The sequence below is a fragment of the Archocentrus centrarchus genome, unplaced genomic scaffold, assembly GCF_007364275.1.
Source record: "Archocentrus centrarchus isolate MPI-CPG fArcCen1 unplaced genomic scaffold, fArcCen1 scaffold_99_ctg1, whole genome shotgun sequence".
Classification (NCBI taxonomy): domain Eukaryota; kingdom Metazoa; phylum Chordata; class Actinopteri; order Cichliformes; family Cichlidae; genus Archocentrus; species Archocentrus centrarchus.
In genome coordinates this window covers 30,558-53,702 of record NW_022060308.1, presented here as the reverse complement: position 1 = coordinate 53,702, position 23,145 = coordinate 30,558, and the positions used below count along the sequence as shown (strand labels likewise).

Genomic DNA, 23,145 nt, shown 5'->3' with positions numbered 1-23,145 from the left:
CCAATCCCTTCCGTGGCCACAGGCGTATAAAACCACACCTCAGCTTACAGACTGCTTCTACAAACATTTGTGAAAGAATGGGTCGCTCTCAGGAGCTCAGTGATTTCCAGCGTGGTACCATGATAGGATGCCACTTGTGCAACAAGTCCAGTCATAAAATTTCCTCCCTACTAATTATTCTGTCAACTGTTTATGGTAATACAACAAAGTAGAAACGATTGGGAACAACAGCAGCTCAGCCATGAAGTGGTTGCCCACGTAAACTCACAGAGTGGGGTCAACGGATGCTCAGGTGCATTGTGCGCACAGGTTGCCAGCGTTCTGCAGTCATTCGCTACAGACCTCCAAACTTCATGTGGCCTTCAGATTAGCTCAAGAACAGTGAGTATAGAGTGTCATGGAATTGGTTTCCATGGCTAAGCAGCTGGAATCAAGAGAACCTATCAGTTACAGCCACTTTTACACAGTCCCTCATTTTAGAAGCTCAAAAGTAATTGGACAGACTAATAAAATTTTTAATGATGATATTGCAGTTAATGACTGCCTGAACTCTAGAAACCACCCAATGATGTCTGTTATTCCTGAACAGTTAACGCAATACTTTTGTTAAACTCCTTGAATGAAAGCTGAAAGTCTGCACTTCAATCACATCTTGTTTGATTTAAAAGCCACTGTGGTGATATACAGAGACAAAACTACAAAAATAGTTTCTTTCTCCATCAAATTATGGATGTAACTGGAATTAACAATTAATTTATACATTATTATAGTATTGTGATTGACGTTATGATTCCCCCACTGACAGCTGCTGGATTGTTTACAAACTCATGTGTTATTAATATCAGTATCATGGTTATCAGTTCATTAGTGATATACTGAGATACCCCTACTATTAATATTTCCAGATTATCATTTATATATCTGCATTTAAACAGCTTTAAATGTTCTCCTTCAGCATAATTGTGCTGTTGCTATTTATTAGCAATAAAACATTATTGATTAAAACTCATTCTCCTTTGTTCAGAAATCTGATACCAAATCAATATTTACACTCCTGCCAGCTGGAGGCATAAAATGAAACTAAGCAGCTTTGTTCCAGATTCAGTGCTCAGTAAAAGGTGAAGCACTGAAATCTCCTGGGGCAAGGAAATAAATAAGAGGAACTCCTGCTCTTTTCCCATTCAAATGGTTTTATTTAAATACTTCTAAATATGGCATCACATGGGTGATATCAGCTTTTAAGTCAACAAAGGTGTCAAACACATTTTAATTTAGTGGCCACATGGAACCCAATTTGATCACATATTGGCCAGATCAACAAAACTACTAAATAATAATCTCTAAAAAATAAATCTTCAAGTTTTTCCCTTCTTTTACGATGAAGAACGACAGGTCTGTTGTTAGCTAAACCTTCCTTCACCATGGTTGGTCATTACTAGGGCTTTAACACTAGGTGGTCATTCTGACCACCATACATTATTTGCTTACATTTATAATAAATCATTATCATATTTATAAATATGATTCCTAATCAATAAAAACATCAAAGAATACATGGATCTGTAATATTACCAATCAACTAAAGATGGCTGTGGCAAGGAAGATCAGTAGCAGAGACAAATGTCTGTGTAGATTCTCAGTCATCCAGGTCATGGTATTCTCAACAGTTCGAAAAAAGTGGACTTCTTTAAATTTTTTTGAAGCTGGTTCCCCTCTTATCCAAGAAGCTTCTTCAGGCTTCTCCACCAAAAGCTGGAGAATCCCATGTGTTTAAACCCGAGTGGGAGTTGCCCCCTCTAGAGGGGCTAAGGTCTTTACCATCAGGGTTTTCAGGTGGTGGAACCATTGTGTGACAGCCCCCCCCCCCCCCCCCCCCCCCCCCCCCCCCCCCCCCCCCCACACACACACACACACCCCCTCCCACACACCCCCACCCCCAAGTCATGTGACCTATTGAGCTCGCCTGACGTAAGGAGTGAGAGGGGGTTGAGGTACTTGGGGAGGGATCTCAAGACTGCACTGTAGGTAGCTGACAACTGGTGTTGTAAGCCACCATCTCTGTTCAGTGATGGTCATTCTCAGTGGACATTGGACTTCTTTTACTCCTCTTTCAAACGATCCCGCCTTCCTGGTCCAAAATGTCAACAGTGGCATTTTCAAAGAGTGTCCTTCATCCTTTAGGTTCAGAAGTATAGCTGAGTCTTGTCTGTGCATTTTCACTGATTTGATGAAGGCCCAGCTGGGATAACCACATGTCTTTTGAGGATGCCACTGTTTATATTTTGGACCCAGAACAAAGATGGTTTGAAAGAAGCCATCTATGCCCACTGTGAATGGCCATCATTGAATAGAGTTGGTGGCTTATCACACCAGCTGTCAGTTTCCTACAATACAGCCTAGAGATCCCTTCCAGGTGCCTCAAACCCCACTCACACCTTACTTCAGGTGACCTACTGAGGTCAGCTAAAGTGACGAGGTCTGACAGTGGTTTCACAGGAAACCCTTTCTGGTAATGACCCACAAAACTCCAGAGACTACTATTACCTAGATGACTGAGAACCAACACAGACAATGGGTCAACAACCACCTCCAAAGGGGACAACCGCCACTAGGATTTAAATAAAGTCCACTTACCTTTATCAAGTTCTTGAGAATACCAGAAATGACACTTTACCCATCAACAGCAAGTGGGAGCTGTCAGGGATATTATAAATTTAAGTCAATAATGTATTGTGGTCAAAATGACCACCTATGAAAGTTCAAGGTAGAAACACTCATAAATCCCTTGTGTCTTGTAATTTTAATAAAATGACAATGTTAGAATACAATATACACATATTTAGGAAAAGTCAGGATCCTACAGTTACATGGGGTTCACAGCAACAAAGATATTGCAATTTTAAAAAGGTCAAAATGATCACCTTGGGAGCTCTAGTATTAAAACTGATAACGATTCAGACCTTTGGCTCAGATGTAGCTCATCCACTCTCCCATTTTTAAACAATTTGATCAGGAAATCAATGTTTCCTATGATTTAAACAAATTCGAGGACATATGTAACTATTATTTACATGAGAAGATGAAAAGCCACTGATCACCATGTTCTTAATCTTGTTCATCTGTTGCACAACAGATTTTATTTCACTTCTGTCTCCAATGAGACCCTTATGAAGTTCTTCACACTGCCTACAGAACATTCTGCAAGCTTCAAGCATGCCTCTGAAATGGATACCTTTCCATTGGTCTCATTTTAGAAATTTAAATTTTCTCACAGACACAAGGGACGTGCGTAGTTTGGGCTCTGGAATTGGCCTCTAATCCTCTAACTTTGTCTGCAGCTTGTTCATCTATCTATTATCACTGGCAATCTAACAAGGCACGTTCAAGTTACTCTCACTTTCCCCAGTTTCAGTCAAAGTGTAATGAGTAGATCATAAGAGAGTTCTATCTACACTATCTTTATCACTCACATAAATTTGTTAATCAGAGTGATGTTGATTTTACCTAGTATCTTCTTGCAAGAGTCTTTAATTTTCAGGTTATATAATCTACCAACTTGTGTATTAAGTGACATTACTATACCAGACAGAGATTTGAGAATCTGTAACTCATGAAGAAACATTAGATGTGCACAGTGGCGGACAACGTGTACTACGGGTCTACCCCACAGTGTGCATGACAACATTACAAAATGTACTGAGTCGCTCATCATGACACAATGTCAAAACTGGTAATAGTTCTGGACTAAATGTTTGTATATAAATACAGATTGAAGACCCAAAGACCATGCACTTAACCCTGTAAATCAGCTGGAACAGGTCTCATGCAGATCATGGACTGCATTCTAAATTTACAAATCTGTTTTTTAAATTAAAAAAAAAAACAAAAACATGGCATGAACAAAAGCCATTTATTATTTAAGAACTGGCCAAGATGAGCAGGGTCTAGAACATCTTACAGGTGAAAAATAAACCTGTAGGGTGCACAAACTCTGTAACAGAGGGTGTGGTGATTTTTTTTTTTTGATTGTTGTATGTGCAGATGCTGATATATTTTTAGCCATATAAGCTGTAAAAGTCCTTGCCTCTGTGTTTCCTCGGATTGTCAGGTATCCTTAACACTCAGTGTGGCAGTTTCCATGTGTCACTGCAACGCTTTGGTCCAGACTCAACCATCTCACCAATGGAAGGACAGCATTAAAATTGCATTAGTATGTGGTTTTGCTGTCTCCACATGATAATTTATGGTAAAGGTTACTCTATTTTTTTACATTTTGTTGAAGTGGATTTCATGCATGTCTTCCTTTTATTTCATCTAACTTTGCCTTTCAACTCTCATCTTGTTTCAGGTCTGAAAGGTCTCCATCCCCTCAGTGCTACATCTGCCTTTCGTGCTCCTGAAACCAACTGTTACTAAACACCGATGATCCCGAGCCTCTACACTGCTCTTCAGTTTCCACATGCTTAACACTTATTTTATTTTTATTGATCTGTGTGTTTTCATGTGTATGTGTTTTTGGCTCAACTGGAAAGCACTATGCGCCAACTCCCATTGTTTTTAAATGTGCTCTATACTCTCAATAAAGTGGCTTGATTTGATCAGCTGGTGCCCTTGAGTAATCTTTTCATCCATACTTGATCATCTATTGTGGAAATTTTTTACACCTCTAGCACAACTTCAAGCATTATGAGGTTCATGTGTATGTTGACATACACTCACACATGCATGCATTATACAATGATGAAGTAGTCTGGGTTACATGAGACCGAACTGAGAATTCTACCAGCTTCTAAAAACAGATCAGCACATATCTGGGGCAGAAGTGGGTGGAGGGGTTCAGTTTTGATTGGTATGTACTGATCTGTTGCCAAAGTAAGAAGCTCATCTTGACTGAGGTCAAAGAGTATAGGAGCAATAAATCAAGAATTCCTTGACTCAGTTTAGCAGGCTACTTTCACAGCAGGATACAGTGACAGAGAACTTAGTACACTGCAAAATAAGAAAACGCATTCATTTCAATTTTATTTATATGGCGCCAAATCACAACAAACAGTTGCCTCAAGGTGCTTTATACTGTAAGGTAAAGACCCTACACATCAATGCAGACAAAACACAAGTGAACTAAATAAAACATTTTCAGCAATTTGACAGCACAGGTGCTGCAAGTACAACATAACCAAAAAGATAAACAATCTGTAAAATTCAAAATAAAACCAAGTATAGAAACTGTTATAGAAGGCTGCAAGTAGCAGCAGTAGATGACAACAGAAATGTCATGTGATGAACCCAGCTGCGGTTACCATCAGGGTCACCACGTGTTCCTCTTTATGTGAGACTGCGCTGCTCAGTCGAGACTGAAGAAGTCATCTGGATGAGTGACGAAATGTTTCTCTCACTGAAAACACTACAGAATCAACTTTCTGGGATTTCCTTAGCTGGATGATTGAGCATGCATCAAGATGTTTTAAAGGTCGAACTTCAGCTTCTTTTTACCCTTATTCTATCTACTTACTGAGGGAATTATGAATGTTACTATGTCCCTTGCTGTCTTGCATAACCATATTCTTTTGTCTACATTTAGTTCATTGGGGTCTGGCACCCTAGTTATCATGAACTGTATATAAAAGAAAGCTGTGGGTTCTGTGTCTGATAAGTCAAGCTGGTGTGGAAGTGCCCTAAGCGTCCATTCTTTCTAATAGCAGGAGGTGATGCCTCTGGTTGGAAAAAGTCCAGTCATATAAAAGTCTATGGAAAATAACACAAATGCTAAACCCAAATTTTATTTATATAGTGCCAAATTACAACAAACAGTTGCCTCAAGGTTCATTATATTGTAAGGTAAAGACTATACAATAATTACAGAGAAAACCCAACAATCAAAACTACCCCCTATGAGTAAGCACTTGGTGACAGAGGGAAGGAAAATCTCCCATTTAACAAGAAGAAAACTCTGGCAGAACCAGGCTCAGGGAGGGACAGTCATCTGCTGGAGGCAGTTGGGGGTGAGGGGAGGAAGAAAGGACAAAAGACATGCTGTGGAAGAGAGCCAGAGATTAATAATAACTAATGATTAAATGCAGAGTGGGGTATAAACACAGAGAGTGAAAAGACGTTGATGTAAAAGAAGCACTCAGTACATCATAGGAACCCTCAACAGCCTAGGTCTATAGCAGCATAACTCAGCAATGGTTCAGGATCTGATCCAGCCCTAACTAAATCTTGACCAAAAAGGAAAGTTTAAAGCCTATTCTTAAAAATAGATAATAGGGTGTCTGTCTCTTGAATCCAAACTGAGAGCTGGTTCCACAGAAGAGGGGCCTGAAAGCTGAAGGCTCTGCCTCCCATTCTACTCTCATCCTAGGAACCACAAGTAAGCCAGCAGTCTGAGAGCAAAGTGCTCTGTTAGGGTGATATGGGACTATGAAGTCTTTGAGATAAAGTGAGGCCTGATTATTCAAGACCTTTTATGTAAGAAGCAGGATTTTAAATTCAATCCTGGGTTTAACAGGGAGCCAATGAAGAGAAGTCAACATGGGAGAAATATGCTCTCCCATTTTGGATCAGCTGAAGACTTTCAGGGAGCTTTTAGGACAGCCTGATAGTAATGAAGTACAATAGTCCAGCCTAGAAGCAATAAATGCATGGATTAACTTATCAGCATCACTTTGAGACAGGATGCTTCTAATTTTAGAAACATTGTGCAAATGCAAAAAAGCAGTCCAAAAAACCCCACTTGATCTGTGCCCCTCGGTTTCCTAGCACGAGCCAGACTTCACATGTCACATCGACTGTCGACTACCAAAATGCTCAGGCTCAGGCTTCAAAACAGTGGCTTTGTGGTTTCACCCTTCTTTTATTTATAGTCTACTGGGCTACTTACATTTTTATGAGGATTATAGAATAGGAACATTATTTTTGAACAAATAGAATCTTATGCATCTCAGTTCTTCCCTTGTGTCTTTCCCCCATTTCCTGCCTCTCTCCACTATGGATAAAAGCTGCAGTGGCAAAAAATGGAAAAAAAAAAAAAGTCACACAACTCAGGTTAATTTATTGCAACAAATGTCCACTTGTCATGCATAAGAAAAAAATACACTATTGAAAGGAAATGTGCAGTTAAAATTGTTTCATATACATACCATAACAATCAGACACCTGTCTTTATGGTGGAGGTATTGTACCACTCAGTCAGCTTCCACCATGCAACAACATTTTTGAACATTTGCCACTGAATAGCAATGATTTATATTTTCAGAAGGTTTATCCAAGATTATTTTGTTGCAGTTTGAGCCTTGAGTGATGCTGACCCTTTTACACATGTCCTAAGTGTGTGGTGGTGACTGCAATGCACTGCCTGGGCATGCCTTTGTAGCTGAAATTGGGGGCAGTGTTTGGGGCTGTAATCACAGTAAGACAGTCAGCAGTGATGCAAAAAGCCCGCTAATGCAAAATGAAAACTATTGGTTTAGTTTCATAGTTTCATTATTCCCCACCACTGCCTAACCTAAACAATAAAATTATTGTAAATATTCAGAGTAAAGACAGCAAAGGCATTCAAAATATGCAGTTCTACATTTTATTTCATGTTTAGCTGCAGCAGAAGAGAACATCTTTGTACATAAATATGACCAAACTGTATAACACATTTCATGTGGCAACAACACCAGAGATTAAAACAGATATAAAATGACATTTACAAACCAGGCCAGTGTGTAAGACTGTACTGGGGAAATACACAGTATATTAGCTGTTCAGAGTAAATTCATGATACATGAACTGTACTACTGAATAATTCTTTAAGTACTATTGGCTATTTTAATACTGGAGCTAAAGATATCACATTAATGCTTTGTTGCTTATATCATTCAAATGATGGTGCAGACCTTATTTGCATACACTTTGTAACTGGAAAGTGCAGTCATCTTTCCACCATCTGAAATGTTTCCATTCATGGAACGCTGTATGTAAACAGTAAACATTCTAATTCCATTTGGAGAGATTACAATTTCCTAATCAAGTAAAGAATCATGTGATGGCTCCAAAAAATGTGACTTATAAAAGGTTTATTACTCATTCAGAAGTTGCACTTTTCTTCTGATATTGCATAATCCCTAAGGATTGCTTTTCTTCTTAGCTGCATGCAGTTTTACTTTGCTACCTGGAGTATGAGCATTCAGTCTGTTTTCTTTGGCTCTTAGATCATCTCCAGATTTCACATCACAGATGGTGTATCTCACGCTCAAAATGGAAGCGTGTCCAGGAATATTTTTTCCACGATCGGTGGCGGAGGAACAAGGTTTTCCAGTTTAAGATAAAAGATGCGCTGGAGGCCTTGAGTGCACAGAGTCCTGAGCTCAGGCAGCTTCCCGAGAAGTCTGGATAAATAATTGGGCCGCAAAGAGTCAGAGCCACAGCCAGAGACGTGATCTTTAAGGCAGGTGATGAGCTGGTTCTGAAGATCTTCCACTCGTTTTGGCTCCTTAAGGCCATGTCGGTCTGAGGGGAGAAAGAAGAGACATTAAGCTTTCATTTATCTGACTTTAACAGAATAAAACACATTGATAATATTCTAATAACTGTGAATAAAACTGATTAACAAATAAAGCTATGCATAAAAATTATTTACATTTTAAAATATCTGTCATATATAAAGGAAACTGCACAAGCATAATAAACACAAATATAATGGTGTCATAGATTGTCCTTCTTTGAAACTGTGGACTATATAATAAAAACTACACAAAACAAATTACATTTGGCGAATGAGTTAGCTGTGTAGATGCTGCTGCACGCTCCCTTGGTTTTGAATGTAAACCTTCATTGTGGTTATGTTTAGGTCAGCTGTGACATATGATATGCTCCCTGTCATAGCTTGTCATACACCTGTCATTTCAGTCCTGTATTGTGTAACTTGAAGAGGATTCCTTTCTATACGCTGCTGTCAGCTGATGAAGCTAAAGTCAGTATGGAGGTATGTATATTTCTTACCAGTGATTATGACTAGGGCTGTGAGACAGGCGAAGGAGGAAACGTCTAGCTTCATGCGATGGAGATTTTGAGAAAACTCCAAGATGGAATTGATCCAGTCGCCAAAAGCCCGTATGCACTGCGTTTTATGAAGAACGGTCCCATTGCAGAAGATAAGCTTCTCCATTCTAGGATCAGACCTGCAGAAGAAAAATGCCCATTGTTAACTGTCTAAAATATTTCAAGAATGTTCAAAGTAAAAGTACGTTTTAAAAGAGGCTGCACTCACCGAAATGCAAGACGCAGGATGAAGAGTTCAACAAAAGCTGATTCAAGCAGCAGTTCCTGATCCTCAGGGTAGAACTCAGAAAAACCTGGGATGCTCTTTGCCCATGTCTTGATAACCTCCATGGAGGCTGTAAGCAAGTCATAAAATTGTCTGATGTCACTGGCGTCCTCTTTCTGGTTCATGCTGACATCCATCTCAGCATACTGAAATTAAACAAAGTACAGACATTAAAATAAATGCCTCATTTTATCTATTTATTTTTATTTATTTATTTTACCTAAGATTATTCCCAAAGAACTGGAAAATGGTAGGAAATTTTATTTTCTTACCTTAGAATAATCCAGTGTCCCAACGCTGGGGTTTGAATCAATATGGGCCCTCACAAGTGAGGCGATCATGCTCACTGGAGACACAGTGGCTGTTACATCATGAACAATTTTAGGCTTGGAAGGTAAGCGGCCTCTTCTTCCTTTCAGGCTATCAGTTCTGACAACTGTAAAAAAAAAAGAAAAGAAAAAGTGGCATCAGCTGTTTCTTTAGGAACAATGTTAGCATCCTTTCCCACCATGAATCGTCTGTGATTGCACCGAGCTCACCTTCTCTGACCATGCCTACAGCTAGACACTTCTGAAAACGGCAGAACTGGCATCGATTCCTCCTCCTCTTGTCCACAGGACAATCCTTATTGGAAAGGCAACATACTTGGAATTTTTCTGCACAGTACGCTGTAAAAGAGAAAGAAGAAACACTCTTAACTCAAATGGCACATAACATTCATTTAGATAACACCTGTTTCCAAATAGATGATTTGGCAGAATAGAGAGATCAGATCTTATTACTTTGAAAAACCCTTTGCATCCCTCGCATGTGCGAACTCCATAGTGATGACAGGAGGCGTTATCCCCACATACAGCGCAGCAGCCCTCATTTCCACCTGGACTTTTCAGCTTAGGTGATAAGCTTCCAGCATCCAACTGATCAGCACCATCCAGGCTGCATGCTTGCTCCATCTCCAATGTGGGGAAGCTCAGCGTAGATGGATGAGGATGGGTCAGGGTGAAAGCATCATGATCTCTTAAGTGTGGCTGACCCAAATGAGACATTTCCTCCACAGATCTTGCGCCAAATGTAAAGAAAGATGGTGCATGTGGTGCTGATGTCTCCTCAGATGCCCAGTATCCTGGACTGGGTGAATATGGCCCGAAGGCTGAATCCCAGGTGGAGGCATGCAGACTCTGAAACCCAGGGGTCGAAGGAGCCGAGGCTGATGCAGGGCTGCCGAAATAATCTGACCCAGGGGGGGACACAGATTCATCAGGGTAACTCAACATGAACGGTCCAGGGTAGCAGCCGTAAACTTGGAGTTCATCGAACTTGAAAGGAGTGTCTTGTGCTGAAGATGGAGTGACATGGGCAGAAGTCGTGGTAAACTGGCATGAATATGCATCAAACTCTCCTGCAGGAGTGCTCATCAGGGAACTGATGCCTGGCAGGGATGGTGCAGAGAGGTGCTGTTCTAGCGGGTTATTCATTTCCACAGCCAGCCTTGAGATAAAGTCTGTATTCTGAAACTCTGAGCTGCCGAGGTTGTTCTCACTGGGCTGAGATCCATGCTGGGGGTATATGCAAGTCATGGCTGCAAGACTGAAAAACACATAAAAATAAGAATATTAGAGGAGATCATTAACTTCATCCAACCTTCAAGCCTTTGCAAGTTAACAGGCCAAAACACAGGTGGAAAACATTATTTCTCCAGAGGGCCACACTGACTTAGACAAAGTAAATCAAGGGCCACACATTAGATAACTGAATGAAAACATAGTTACAGGTTACAATAAAAGCATTATTATCAAAAAGAAAAATCACACAATACTATAAACAGTTAATTAGACATGCACTACTACAAAGGTGAATTATATTGCACTGGAATCATGTCAACAACAATCCAAACTATTTATAATGCAGCCAACAACTAACGGTGAAATTCCCCTGTGGCATTTTACTTGAAATTACAATGAATTTATATTTACCTACAAATACTTAAAGGTGGCTTAATTTTCCCTCCGCATCAATATAATCAATATTAAATAAAGCTAATAACATAAATAGTATAATAATAAAATAGTTTGTAGATAGCAATAAAAATGTAAAAACTACTTAATTAACTTATGCATTACTTAAAATTACTTAGATAATACTTAAATTTATTTGCATCATAATTATTCCTTTGTTTCCTGTATGAACCTGACTTGTTACTCACTTATTTTAGTGTATCTACCTGTAAGTAGTTGTAGGTAAATATAATTAGGTTGTAATTTCAAGTAAAACATATTGAAATTCTGTTTAATTACAGGGGGGAAAATGCCCTTAGACGCAGGTCATAATATTTATTTCCTTTTTAAGAGTTTTGGCTTTATTTTCGCTGCATGTCTGCTGTAGGTTTCTACAATGACTGGCTTTGGCCTGGATTTCTCCACTTTTTAAGCACCAGTTTGATAACACACTAATTAACACACCGTATGCTTCTTTAAAGCACAGCACCTGCAGACACACAGAGAGTCTTAAAACAAGATTAGACCATAATGCAGGACCTTCTTGAAACCTTGTGCAAATCCATATCCTCTAAAGTTACCCGCCACACAGTGAACTTCGAAGGATTTAAAGAGCCCGGCTTGAAGAGAATTAGACATCCTTCGTTACTGGAGAAGGTTATCTGCTTTATTTGTATATTAGTCGTAGGCTATATATAGTCACGCCTGCAAAGTTCACTGAGGTTGACTTTCAGGGATGGGCGCAATGCCAACACATGAATCACATGTTATATACTACGATACTGTGGAGAAGACTGATGAGGCAACCTACTTGACATACTTATTCCAAGCGAAGCCTATATTGGTGCAGATGTAAATAAAGCAAAAATACACTAAACTGTATTTGTGCAACTATCATTTCAAACATTATTTCTTGTAAAAGAGTGTAAAGAATTTGCTTTCATTCAGTTTAAAGTTATTTTGCTGTCAATTTAAGTGTCCGTAGCTTATTACTGCAGCCGTTACATCTGAACACTGGAAAAAAAAAAAAGACTTCCCGCATTCAAGTCTATTGTATTAAAAATGATTAATCCTCATTCTTACCTCTTTGGTCCGTCTACAAGTGTTATGAACGGTCCGTATTCCACAAACGACCATGTGTCATCTTCCGTGTCTCTCAGCTGAGAAGCAGTCCCTGAGCTCCGGTCCCGGTAACACTTTTATGCGATTGGTTTCACTCTACCCATGACGCCAGAGGTTTCCATCAAGGGCGGGGAGATTTCCAGTCTGCGGCCAATCACAGCGCCGATTGAGAGAATAGTCTCTGATGACGCACTACGGGATTCCGTTGACGCGCGTATAACGAAGAACCGCAGCATTGTCTCCCTTAACACACACACACGCATGCACGCACGCACAGGCGCACACACACTTACACACTTACACATGGCTAAATTAAACTTTACAAACACAAATAAAAGTCATTCTGTGCAGGCAAATGCTGACAATCGACTCACCACAAGTATGTCTTTGCTGTAGTCTGGTATGTTTTGCAGATTATTGGTGGAAAAACTGTGATTTTTATCATTTACAAACAGGAAGTCGCAGATGGTTTCTATTCCTGTGTGTGAGAGAAAGAAAAAGCTATTTTTAAAGCCTGCTGCCTTTTGGTAAGAATGAAGAAAAATACTGCTGAGAACTACATTTTATCTGGCATGTACAGGGAGATCAGGTGTTCCACTTTATGTGCTACTGCACATCCTCCCATCTACAGAGGGATTACTGCAAGGATAAAGCAGCCGCATATGTAGGGCCCTGGAGCCACTGGGGACCAGCCACATCTTTCACTGTAGTTTAGATTCAAATTTGTCTGAGAATCCTTAATATGTATGTGTTGTGCTGCGCCTGGCATGTAGAGAAGAAAGCTGCATTGTGGCTACTGTTTGACCAACTCAGTGTGCTTAGAAAGAGCACGTGCAGTGCATACTCTTTGCATGAGCAGGTAGAGGAGCCATCGTAATCCATTCATGCTCCTGTCTCACTTGAGTTACTTCCCCACATTTTATTGCCTCCTTTTCTTTCTTTTTTTTAGCCACATCTCCCATGAGAAACACACAGATCTCTGGATGCATTCTTAGCCAAAAATGATTAACAGACAGAACAACAGCTGAAATAACAGTTAACAGTTTAAACAGTTACTGCAACAGGAAAAGGTGAATGAGTGAGAGTGCAGAGACAAAATTTGGCTTGCATTTATGCATAGAAGTGGGCAGAAATTAAATTTAAAAAAACAGCACACTTTTCTTTCATATTCTAAATACCAAACCTGTAACCTGCATAATTTATGTTTCATTGAGGTAGATATATCAACATTTCAGACGACCTCTCAATATTAGTAACACTCTTTGCCCCGCATTTCTTTTGCTAGCATCTGTTCACCTAATACCATAGAGTGATAATCAAGCATAGTTGAAATTAATGTTTGAGTAAGAGGGAAAACAGCCATGAGAGTGCAAGGTTTACTACGAGTTTGTATTGATTTCATTGAGAGCCCACGTCTTTGACACATAAGCCTTTATGTGTGTGCTGGTGTGCTGATTTGAGGCCCAGTTGTAACGATGGTCAGAGCCCGGTTTTGAGATCACTGTTGTTTCAGTTTTGTGCTACTGTGTCACATATTGCTAAATTAATTTATATCCAATTACCACAAATGCAATGTAATTTCCCCATTGTGGGATCAATAAAGTATCATATCATATCATGATGCTGAGTAGTATAAAGCAGATAAAAATGTATACACTGAGACCAAGAGGTACTGTGGGTTGTAAGTGATAATTGTTGGCTTATAGTCTTTACTCATACGAGGCTGTCCTGTCCACCTACACTGGTTCATTTAAGGGCACATTTACGAGGTGTTGCTGAACTGCAGCAGTGTGTAGTCCACTTGCGTTTCTCTCTTTCTTGCTCCTCCACTCAGAAACTTCTACTATTACCATTTAGAAACCCGTGTGTATATGCACACTCATTGTCTTCTGAGGCGTTCTGTGAGACCCCTTTGCGTCACATCTCTTCCCACCTACACTCGTGTTTTCTCAAAACGTTTTTCAGCCTCCAGACTTTCACTAACGATGTTCTCACTGCCCCCGAATGTCAGTCATAGTTCTGTTGCCACATGGGAGGAAGAGCTCTTCACAAGCTGACAAAGAGGAAGCAGGCCACACACACACGCATGCACACACACTCAAGCACACACACGTCAAGCTGAAATTGTGAGTACGCTGATGGTGAATGATTGACCTGCATGCTGAGCTGTGATCCTTGTTCTTTGCTGTGTTTCTCAAGGCCACTCTCACCGAAGGTGACATGGTTACACAGTTGCTGTTGGCTTGGAGACAAAATTCTTGGCTGGTACACATTTTTGGCTCCTGAGCCACTGGTGGCAGCCTCGGGTGTTGGAAACTAATCACCCTCTTGGTGCGCTTTTGTTTTCCTGTTAATCTGTGATGTCATGTCAGCGCTGTCTGGGGCCTCCCTGCTGCACGAACCAAATTTCGCTTGTTATCATATCTGTATTATCAGACACAATGTCACTGCCTTGTGACATTGTCTCTTCATGTCTAATTTTGGGCACATTTTCACAAAATTCGGAGGAAGTTGTCAGCACAAGCATAGCTGCTTGTAGTTTGCGCTTTATTCTGTTCCCAATTGCTCAAAAGCTGATGTGAGAGTTTAGACGCTATAATGTGCAACTGTTCTCTCTCACACAGACGCACCCACCACCTGTTGCTCTTCCAGGGGGCTATTTTTGGTGTTGAGAAGATGTCTGGCATTGTGGAGAAAATCCTCCAGTTCTTCTGTCCAAGCCTGTCGCAAACTGAAGACACGTTTGTGTTCTTTTATCTGATATAAAATATCAAAGCTTCACGGAGCGCGGTGGGAAATCCGTGAGGGACTTCAGCATTGTGATGAAACTGATGAAAGATAACAGATGGCTCTGCACACAAAAGGCTCCTATCAGGAAGACGGACCGAAGCTACATCTGTTAGGTTACAGTCGGAAAAAAGTGCTAAAGCTGTTGAAGTCAGATCCCAGGTAGTTTGCATATAGATGTAAATGAGGCAGATATGATATCAGCAGCCATCTTTTTCCTAACATTAGGGAATTCCACTTCCTAGGTACAATTATGAATTGTTGATTTGAGCTCCACATCTTACGCTATACATCCTCTGACTCTCACATGTTTGATAATTAGGCCTAGCTCACACCTTTATTAACTAAATAAGATAAAGTGTTAATATCTAATACAGGTCTCCACGTTTCCAAAGTAAGTATAATATTAACAATGACTGTAATAACATAACCTCTGATGATAATAATGTCATGAAATGCGATCTATGACTTGACAATCTGTGTACTAGCCTGAGAGAGAGATTTTTTTTCAATGGCAATGAAAATCATCTCATCTTGAATGTATTAAAATGAAATCTAAGCCAGTGGTTAACTTCACAAAGCCTTTACTCCCCTCTCTTCTGACATGCACCTCTGCTATCATATTAAGAAACACCTGACTCTTTACTCCATGTATGTGCCGCCTGTTTTAGGCCTTGCAGACGCATTTGCGTCTGACACAGCTCATATTCTGTGCTCAGAATATCTTCTTCTCCCCGTGGCTAGAAACTATGACTACACAGTAATCAGCTTCAAACTTGCCTTTGTGCCCGCTGGCTTTTTGATGCTAAGCAGTCATACTGATGTTTCCTTTCTATGGGGTTGCTGAGGCCGGCACTGTTTGCTTGCAATACAGTTTGGTTGCACGTGTGAATCTGTATGAGTATGAATCAGTTTTCTGTTTACCCTTGATCTGATATATACATTATTTTATAGAGTTTATGTTATGAACTTAGCCTTTTTAATGCAACACAAGAGCTCTGCAATAAGTACATCATATTTTTGATGTCGTTATTGCAGAGTCAACAGAGTTTTGACTCAGTTGACGGGTATATTTTGAGGCAGTGTTTGTGCTATTTTGCCCACTTTATTTATATAATGATACTTCCTCAAACTCTAACGAAAACAGTTATGGTATTCATATAGCATAGAGGCTATGTTAATCAAACCATCATAAACCAAAGTATCAGGTAAATTATGCAGGAAGCTGCTCACAGAAAGGTTGTTTAGGTGAGTGTCACAAAAGTTTTCTTTTGGTGCTTCGAGCACAACAAGGCAAGTTCCCTCTGTGATGACAGACAGTTAAAGATGGATCTAGATGAATGTCTTGAACTACTACACAATAAACATAATGTTTATTAGTGTTTTTCAATTAATGCACATACAAATGGATAAAAGGATAAATATTTTTGACTTAGGTTTGATTTCCAATCCCATTATTAAAGAAAAATAAATGTTTTATTATCTTGTTTTTATTGTTTCATTTTTAAAACAGTTGTGTGAGAAGCAGAAAAGTTTCGATATATGCAGGACATCCTTTATGTCCCATTCAATGCCACAATGTGGAATACGAATGGACATATTTGGAGAAGCTGATGGTTGCACCCATGACGAAAACACGACCAGGCTCTTCCCTTTTCTTTTTTGTACTAAACATGTGAGACAGTTTTTATCACCCCCACATTCCTCCACGAGGTTTAAATTACCACTGTCCTTATCAAGTTCCACTTTCCAGTCTCAAATGAAAAGAGGATCAGGCACCACACATAAAGTACATCTGATATTTTAAATTCAGATCACCTAAATGATCACTTCCTACCCTTCATTTTCATAACTCCAAAACTGTCATTTCTGTTTTTGAGACATTTTTTCTTATTGTTAAAAACAAAAAAATGCAGTCACTGTATTTTTAATGGGCGTGATCAGGCCACGTGGATGTGTACTGAGTTAGTTTATTATCAGACACTTCAAGTGACATCTCATCTCTTATGTCTGCGGCGAATACAGAGTTCTCAAGTTTTGCTTATGTATGCAGAGAGGACACAACACATGCTGTTCATGCTCCATCTGGTGGCATAGCATGGGAAAGAAACCTTTCTCTGAATAAGTGCAAGAAAGCTACAGGGGGAGCCGTGGGTATATCACAGCTAAATTAAAATGCCATGTTTTAGCAGAAAGTTCATTTGTCTTGAGCTTCAGAGGGGGGAGAAAGTACCAGAGTAACTAGCATAGGATCCTGTGGAGAAATAGTTTTGCTATTTAAAAAAATGAACTTTCCCGCTCAATATTCAACCCAACAGGTAGGATAAATCCTTAAAGTTTCCAGTGGTGGAAAAAGTATTGAAATATTTATTTAAGCACCTGTAAAACTGCGTAAAAACCTCCATCATAAATTAAAGTCCCACATTCAATATCCAAAGTACAAAATGTACTTAAAGTATCAGGAGTAAAAGTGTTAATTTTGCAGAAAACCAATATAAGGGTATATACACATATACATGAATATTCGTGTAATATTTTTTTAAAGAGTACTTCAGATATTTTATGGCATTTTTTTAATATGCAAATACTATTACATCATCATTATAAATCAGTGCAGGCAAAACACAAAAGATCTGGGTGACCTCTAATTTCCTGCTTCTAAATTCAGATAAACTGACGTTATTGTACTCAGCCCTACAAACCTTAGAAACACAGGGGCTGACCAGGTACCTACTCTGGATGGTGTTATCTTGGCCTTGAGTAACACTGTGAGGAATCTTGGAGTCATTTTTAACCAGGATATGTCCTTCAATGCACGTATTAAACGAATATGTAGGACTGCTTTCTTGCATTTGCGCAGTATTTCTAAAATTAGAAACATCCTGTCTCAGTGATGCTGAAAAACTAGTTCATGCATTCATTACACCTAGGCTGGTCTATTGTAATTCATTATTATCAGATTCTTCTAAAAAACTCCCTGAAAACTTTTAGTTGACCCAAAATGCTGCAGCTTAGAGTACTGACAGGGACTAGAGAGAGCATATTTCTCCTCACATACAAGGTCTTGAATAATCAGGCCCCATCTTATCTTAAAGACCCCAACAAAGCACTTTGCTCTCAGACTGCTGGCTTACTCGTGGTTCCTAAGTAGAATAGGAGGAAGAGCCTTCAGCTTTCAGGCCCCTCTGCTGTGGAACCATCTCCCACTTTGGATTTGGGAGACAGACACCCTCTTTTTTTTTAGATTAGGCTTAAAACTTTCCTTTTTGATCAAGCTTATACTGTAGTTAGGGCTGGATCAGGTGACCCTCAAGCCTCCCTTAGTTATTCTGCAAGAGGTGTAGGCTGTTGGGGGCTTCCATGATGCACTGAGTGTTTCTTCTTCACTCATCTCTTTTCGCTCTATGTGTTTATACACCACTCTGCATTTATTCATTATAACCCTGCACCGGAGGTCGGAACAGGGTATTGATTTTGGTATGTTTGTCTGTCTATCTGTTGTTAACAATATTACAGCAAAACTCAAGTAACAAATTTGCACAAACATGGCCAGTCACCCCTAGATCACCTGACTAAATTTTTGCCATAATTGGGTCAGGGTCAGAAGTCAGAGGTCAAGGATCACGTTTTCTAAAAATCTCATGAAAATGATAACTCAAGAACAATGTTATTGTAGAGTAATGTTATTAACCACGATAGAGTATCTACCAAAACTTTTGGATGAGTTCACAACTCAGCGTCCTTGAGCTAAAGGTCGAGGTCAGAGGTTAATTTGGTTTAAAAGAGAAACTGATCCAATCCAGATTCTGGATTTGCAGGCTACTTGAATTTAACATGGGAAACTCCATTTACATTCATTTCCATCAAAAAGCTGGGTACACTGTGGTCGTAAACAAATGGACATTACACCACCAGCAGTAGCAGCCTGAGCTACTGATACAAGGTAGGATGGAGCCATCCTTTCATGTTGTTTAAGCCAAATTCTGACCCTACCATCTAAATGTTGCAGCAGAAATGAAGACTCATCAGACCAGTCATCATTTTTACTGCTGCTCTTTTCTGGACCATTCTCATACCTAAAAAACAAAAAAAAGGTGAAAGTGAAAATGAATGAAAAGGAAGCGGACACACTTGGAGGTCTCCAAGGCCAAAACAACAAGCGAAACCCCCACAAGAAACAAAACCCACTAAAGTACAGGTTCAAACAAAAACTACAAAGCACAGGCTTCCTGACAGGCCACAAAACAAGAAAAAAAAGTAGTTAAAAATCAAATGTAAGAAAACCTCTTATCAAGCTTCATTGCTTTACAGGCAAATTTCAAGAAAAAAAGAACAGGAACCGGGAATTTAGAGGTTTGCCACAAGTAACTCTCAAGGAGCACATTTCAAGGTACATCAAAGGCTGAACTTAACATCAAAACAAGCCCAGTGTCTCCAAACAGCAAAGCATATGCAGCTTTTAACTTTACAAGCAGATGCTGCCATCGGTGGCCTTCAGGTGTGGCACACCACCCCTCAGAGTGTCATGTCCTGGGCCGGTGGCCCATGTAGTTTATGTTTTCTTGGTATGGGGTCCGTTTTCTCAGGTTGTTTTGTTATCTGTTAGAGTTGCCCTCAGTTATTTCTAGTCCCTCGTGTCTCTCTGTATTCTGTGTCAGGTTTGCGTCTCTGTTCCCTTGTCATACTTCCGTTTTATTTTGATATCGTCCCAGCCCCTGTCTGTTGTATTCAGTTTTGCTTCCTCTGGTCTCGTCTTAGTTTATCAGTGTCACCTGTGTTCCAACCTGTTTCCTCTTCCTCATCAGCCCTTCTGTGTATTTAAGTCCTGCGTTTTCTATGCTGTTGTCGCGTCGTTGATGTTTTGTGCCGCATGTTCCTGTGTTCCCTGTGCCTGCCCTTGTCTCCCTGTGCATCCCTTCCAAGGTTTTGTATTTGTGTCCTTCCCCGTTGAATAATCCTCCTTTTAGTTATGTTTGCTTCTGGAGTCCTTCATGTTGGTCCTTTCCTCGTCCGTTTCCTCCCGGCCATGACAAGAGGTGGTACTTTTTCAGTAACAGGCTAACAAAAATCTTTGGATCTAACAGCCCTCTTTAAATGAAAACCTCGTGAGAAGGTCAGAGTAAAAAATGGTCATTTTGGTAGCGCTGCTATCAGCTCAGAACATCTGAAATGTCATTTAAGACCAAGGCAAAACAAGCTTATCTGTACATAATAAAGCTTAGTTTGAACATAACTGCTTTAGATTTAAAAAATAAAATAAAAATAAATAGAGCACACCAATAGAAAATTAAAAAATTTTCCAAGCCTGAGTGACTCAGCTCTGCCTGACAGGGTCCACATAAGTGGGCCATTTTTATGTTCTCACTGTGTTCAGCAAATATTTTTCTCACTGTTCATCTTTAAAAGCAGTGTACAAAATTCCAACAAGCAGAATCTCTCGCTCCAGCTCTCCAGCATGAAACCAAACAAAAACTGTCCACACTAATCTGATCGGCCATAATTTATTAATCACACATAAAGCAGCCAATTATCTGTGTTAATGCTTTAGACTCCACATTTTAGCAGCAAGTTATTACCTAACACACAACATACTTTGTGCTGGTTTTCAGGTCACTACTGAGTTTCAGCTGAGGGACTGTGAGCATGTCTCCTGTGGGAGTTGACAGCTTCACTCACACTCACTTCATTAGGCACACAATCACAAAAAGGAATAAAATTTTTAAAGGAAAAACTGAATACTGTTGAATAACTGTTTTGTCTGAACATCTTAACCACTGGAGGGCAGCATCCTGACACAACTGAGCAACCCCTCTGCTCCACACTGCAGTCAGGACTTTTACAGCATTTCAGCAGCAAGCGTCTCTTGCTTTTGAATGACATGAGTTTGAGTCAAGCAACATTAAATTTCAGTTAGTAACTTAGTTTATTTATGCATTACACAATGAGGATCCATCTTCTACATGAAGCAGTCTGAGGCAGAGAGAAGAAACAAATTACTGGAGAAGTCTTAGTCATTTATTTATCCTCAGGAAGGCTTAAGCTGTTTAAAATCATGTACTCAACACACTTGGCTGTAGTTTATCTTGTTGTGATGACTAAGCACTAAGGAAAAGCTTACGTAAAAGTGATTTTTTTTTTTTGTTTCTGCTGTATTTTGGGTTTTGAACAAGACACGTAAAGACTTCAATATGCATGCTTAGAGTCTAGGATGGACATTTTCTTTTTCTATTTTTCCGACATTTTAAAGGTAACGAGACACAAAACATCATGCAAGAAATCGAGCTAGTAAGACTGCATTAAACGTGATATTATAATCCTAAAAAAAAAAATCTAGTAATCTAATATCAGTGACAACTGAAATTAGATTTTGTCAATAAGGAACTTTTACAAAATACTATATTTAACAGCAACCAGCATATTATTTGCCAACAATAGATTAAATAAAGCTTAAGTCAGCTGCTGGCTTGGTTTGTGGATATATTTCAATGGAAAAAGCTGTGAGGATGGAGACCACACTGTACACGATCCAGCTGATTAAATAGGATTATGTTTCAGCATGATGGTACTTTTTCCACAGCTGAGAATCAAAGAAAGATCTTAGTAAATGAAGCTGATTTACAGATGTAATGCTACAGTTGTGGATTTCTAAATCTGTCTGCGAAGCCATGTGGCTGCCAGTGTTGCACAATAACTTTTGGTCCAGATTACATTAAGTGAAAGTGACGTAAGGCCTGGCTGTGCTGCCTTCAGAGACATTCATCATGGCGCAGTTTGAATAATGAGCTCTGTCTTCAAGCTTGTCTCTGTCACCCGAAGAGGACAACATCTTTTCTGTCATTCATTTGTAGGTCACAAGAATGTCCCCCCCTTTGAGCCTTCCCACTCTCACATTCCTCCAACTGCCCACAAACACTCGGCACACACAGTGGACTGGTCCACTCTGTATGTGACTGATTCTCAGGGATACATCTGCTGCTGCCACTGGGGCACAGCTGAGGCCATCAAAACCAAGAAAATGGCCTTGAAATTAAAAACTGTATGTATCAGCATGATGAGCAGTGCGGGAAGAAATCAGTGTTGGAAAAAACAATTGCATCTCATATGACTAATTGCTTTGGGGAAGTAGGATATTTGCTTTCTGGTGGAGACCACAGGATCTCATAGTCATAAACTTATGTGTCCCCCCACAGCACCACCTGTCCAGTCACCATAGGCTGCATATAAAAGACGGCCATAGCTACCATGTTGTCACCAAGTGGTTGGTGAAGTCCAGTTGGGAAGGTGAGAGTCGTTGCCATCACCTTATTGATGTTTTGAAACTAATCGTGACGAGCAAGGGGGCAGATCTCACTTGTGACAAAGAAATCATTAGCCAGTGAGCACATCCTCCCTTCTAATTCGAATTGCAACTACACTTAATAAAATTTGTGCTTTATTCAGCATGACTGGAAACTAGTAACTGAAACCATGAAAGTGTTTACTGAGGTCAAAGAGATTTTTACAAGTGGAGCAGCCCCCCCCCCGCTGAGCCTAGAAAGAAAGTATGTTTAGGTATTATGACTCACGTTACTTTAATAATAACCTCTCATGGTCTACATATGGACATAATGTTATCCTGACAGAAACCAGTCTTATTAGGATAATAATGTTTTATGAACTTGGAAGAACTGTGAGCTTATTTGCACTGAACCACCCACCACCACCCACCACCACCACATCCCTCACCCCCCTGAAGAAGACAAGTCAGCCAGTAAGACCACACACACCCCTCAGTATAGAGAAGGTTTTACCTTTAATTTGTTACCCATTTATATATGAGTAACAAATCAAAGGAACACATCGAACTTGAAGTATTTGTAAAACAACAAATACTTTAAAAAAAACAAACTGCATTATAATACGAAGCTGTTCTTAAGTAGCATCAGCCCT

General features: G+C 39.8%; 1 long non-coding RNA gene and 1 pseudogene across 1 annotated transcript; one reads left to right on the top strand and one right to left on the bottom strand.

Annotated features, from left to right (window-relative positions):
• The first annotated feature begins 3,814 nt into the window (after positions 1-3,814).
• Positions 3,815-4,591, top strand: LOC115778050 (uncharacterized). The gene is made up of 3 exons (XR_004019745.1): positions 3,815-3,960; positions 4,109-4,246; positions 4,349-4,591. It is a non-coding gene; the product is annotated as an uncharacterized LOC115778050 (long non-coding RNA).
• Positions 4,592-7,920: 3,329 nt separating this feature from the next.
• On the bottom strand, positions 7,921-12,505 carry LOC115778055 (probable nuclear hormone receptor HR38; annotated as a pseudogene).
• Between the last annotated feature and the right edge of the window lie 10,640 nt (positions 12,506-23,145).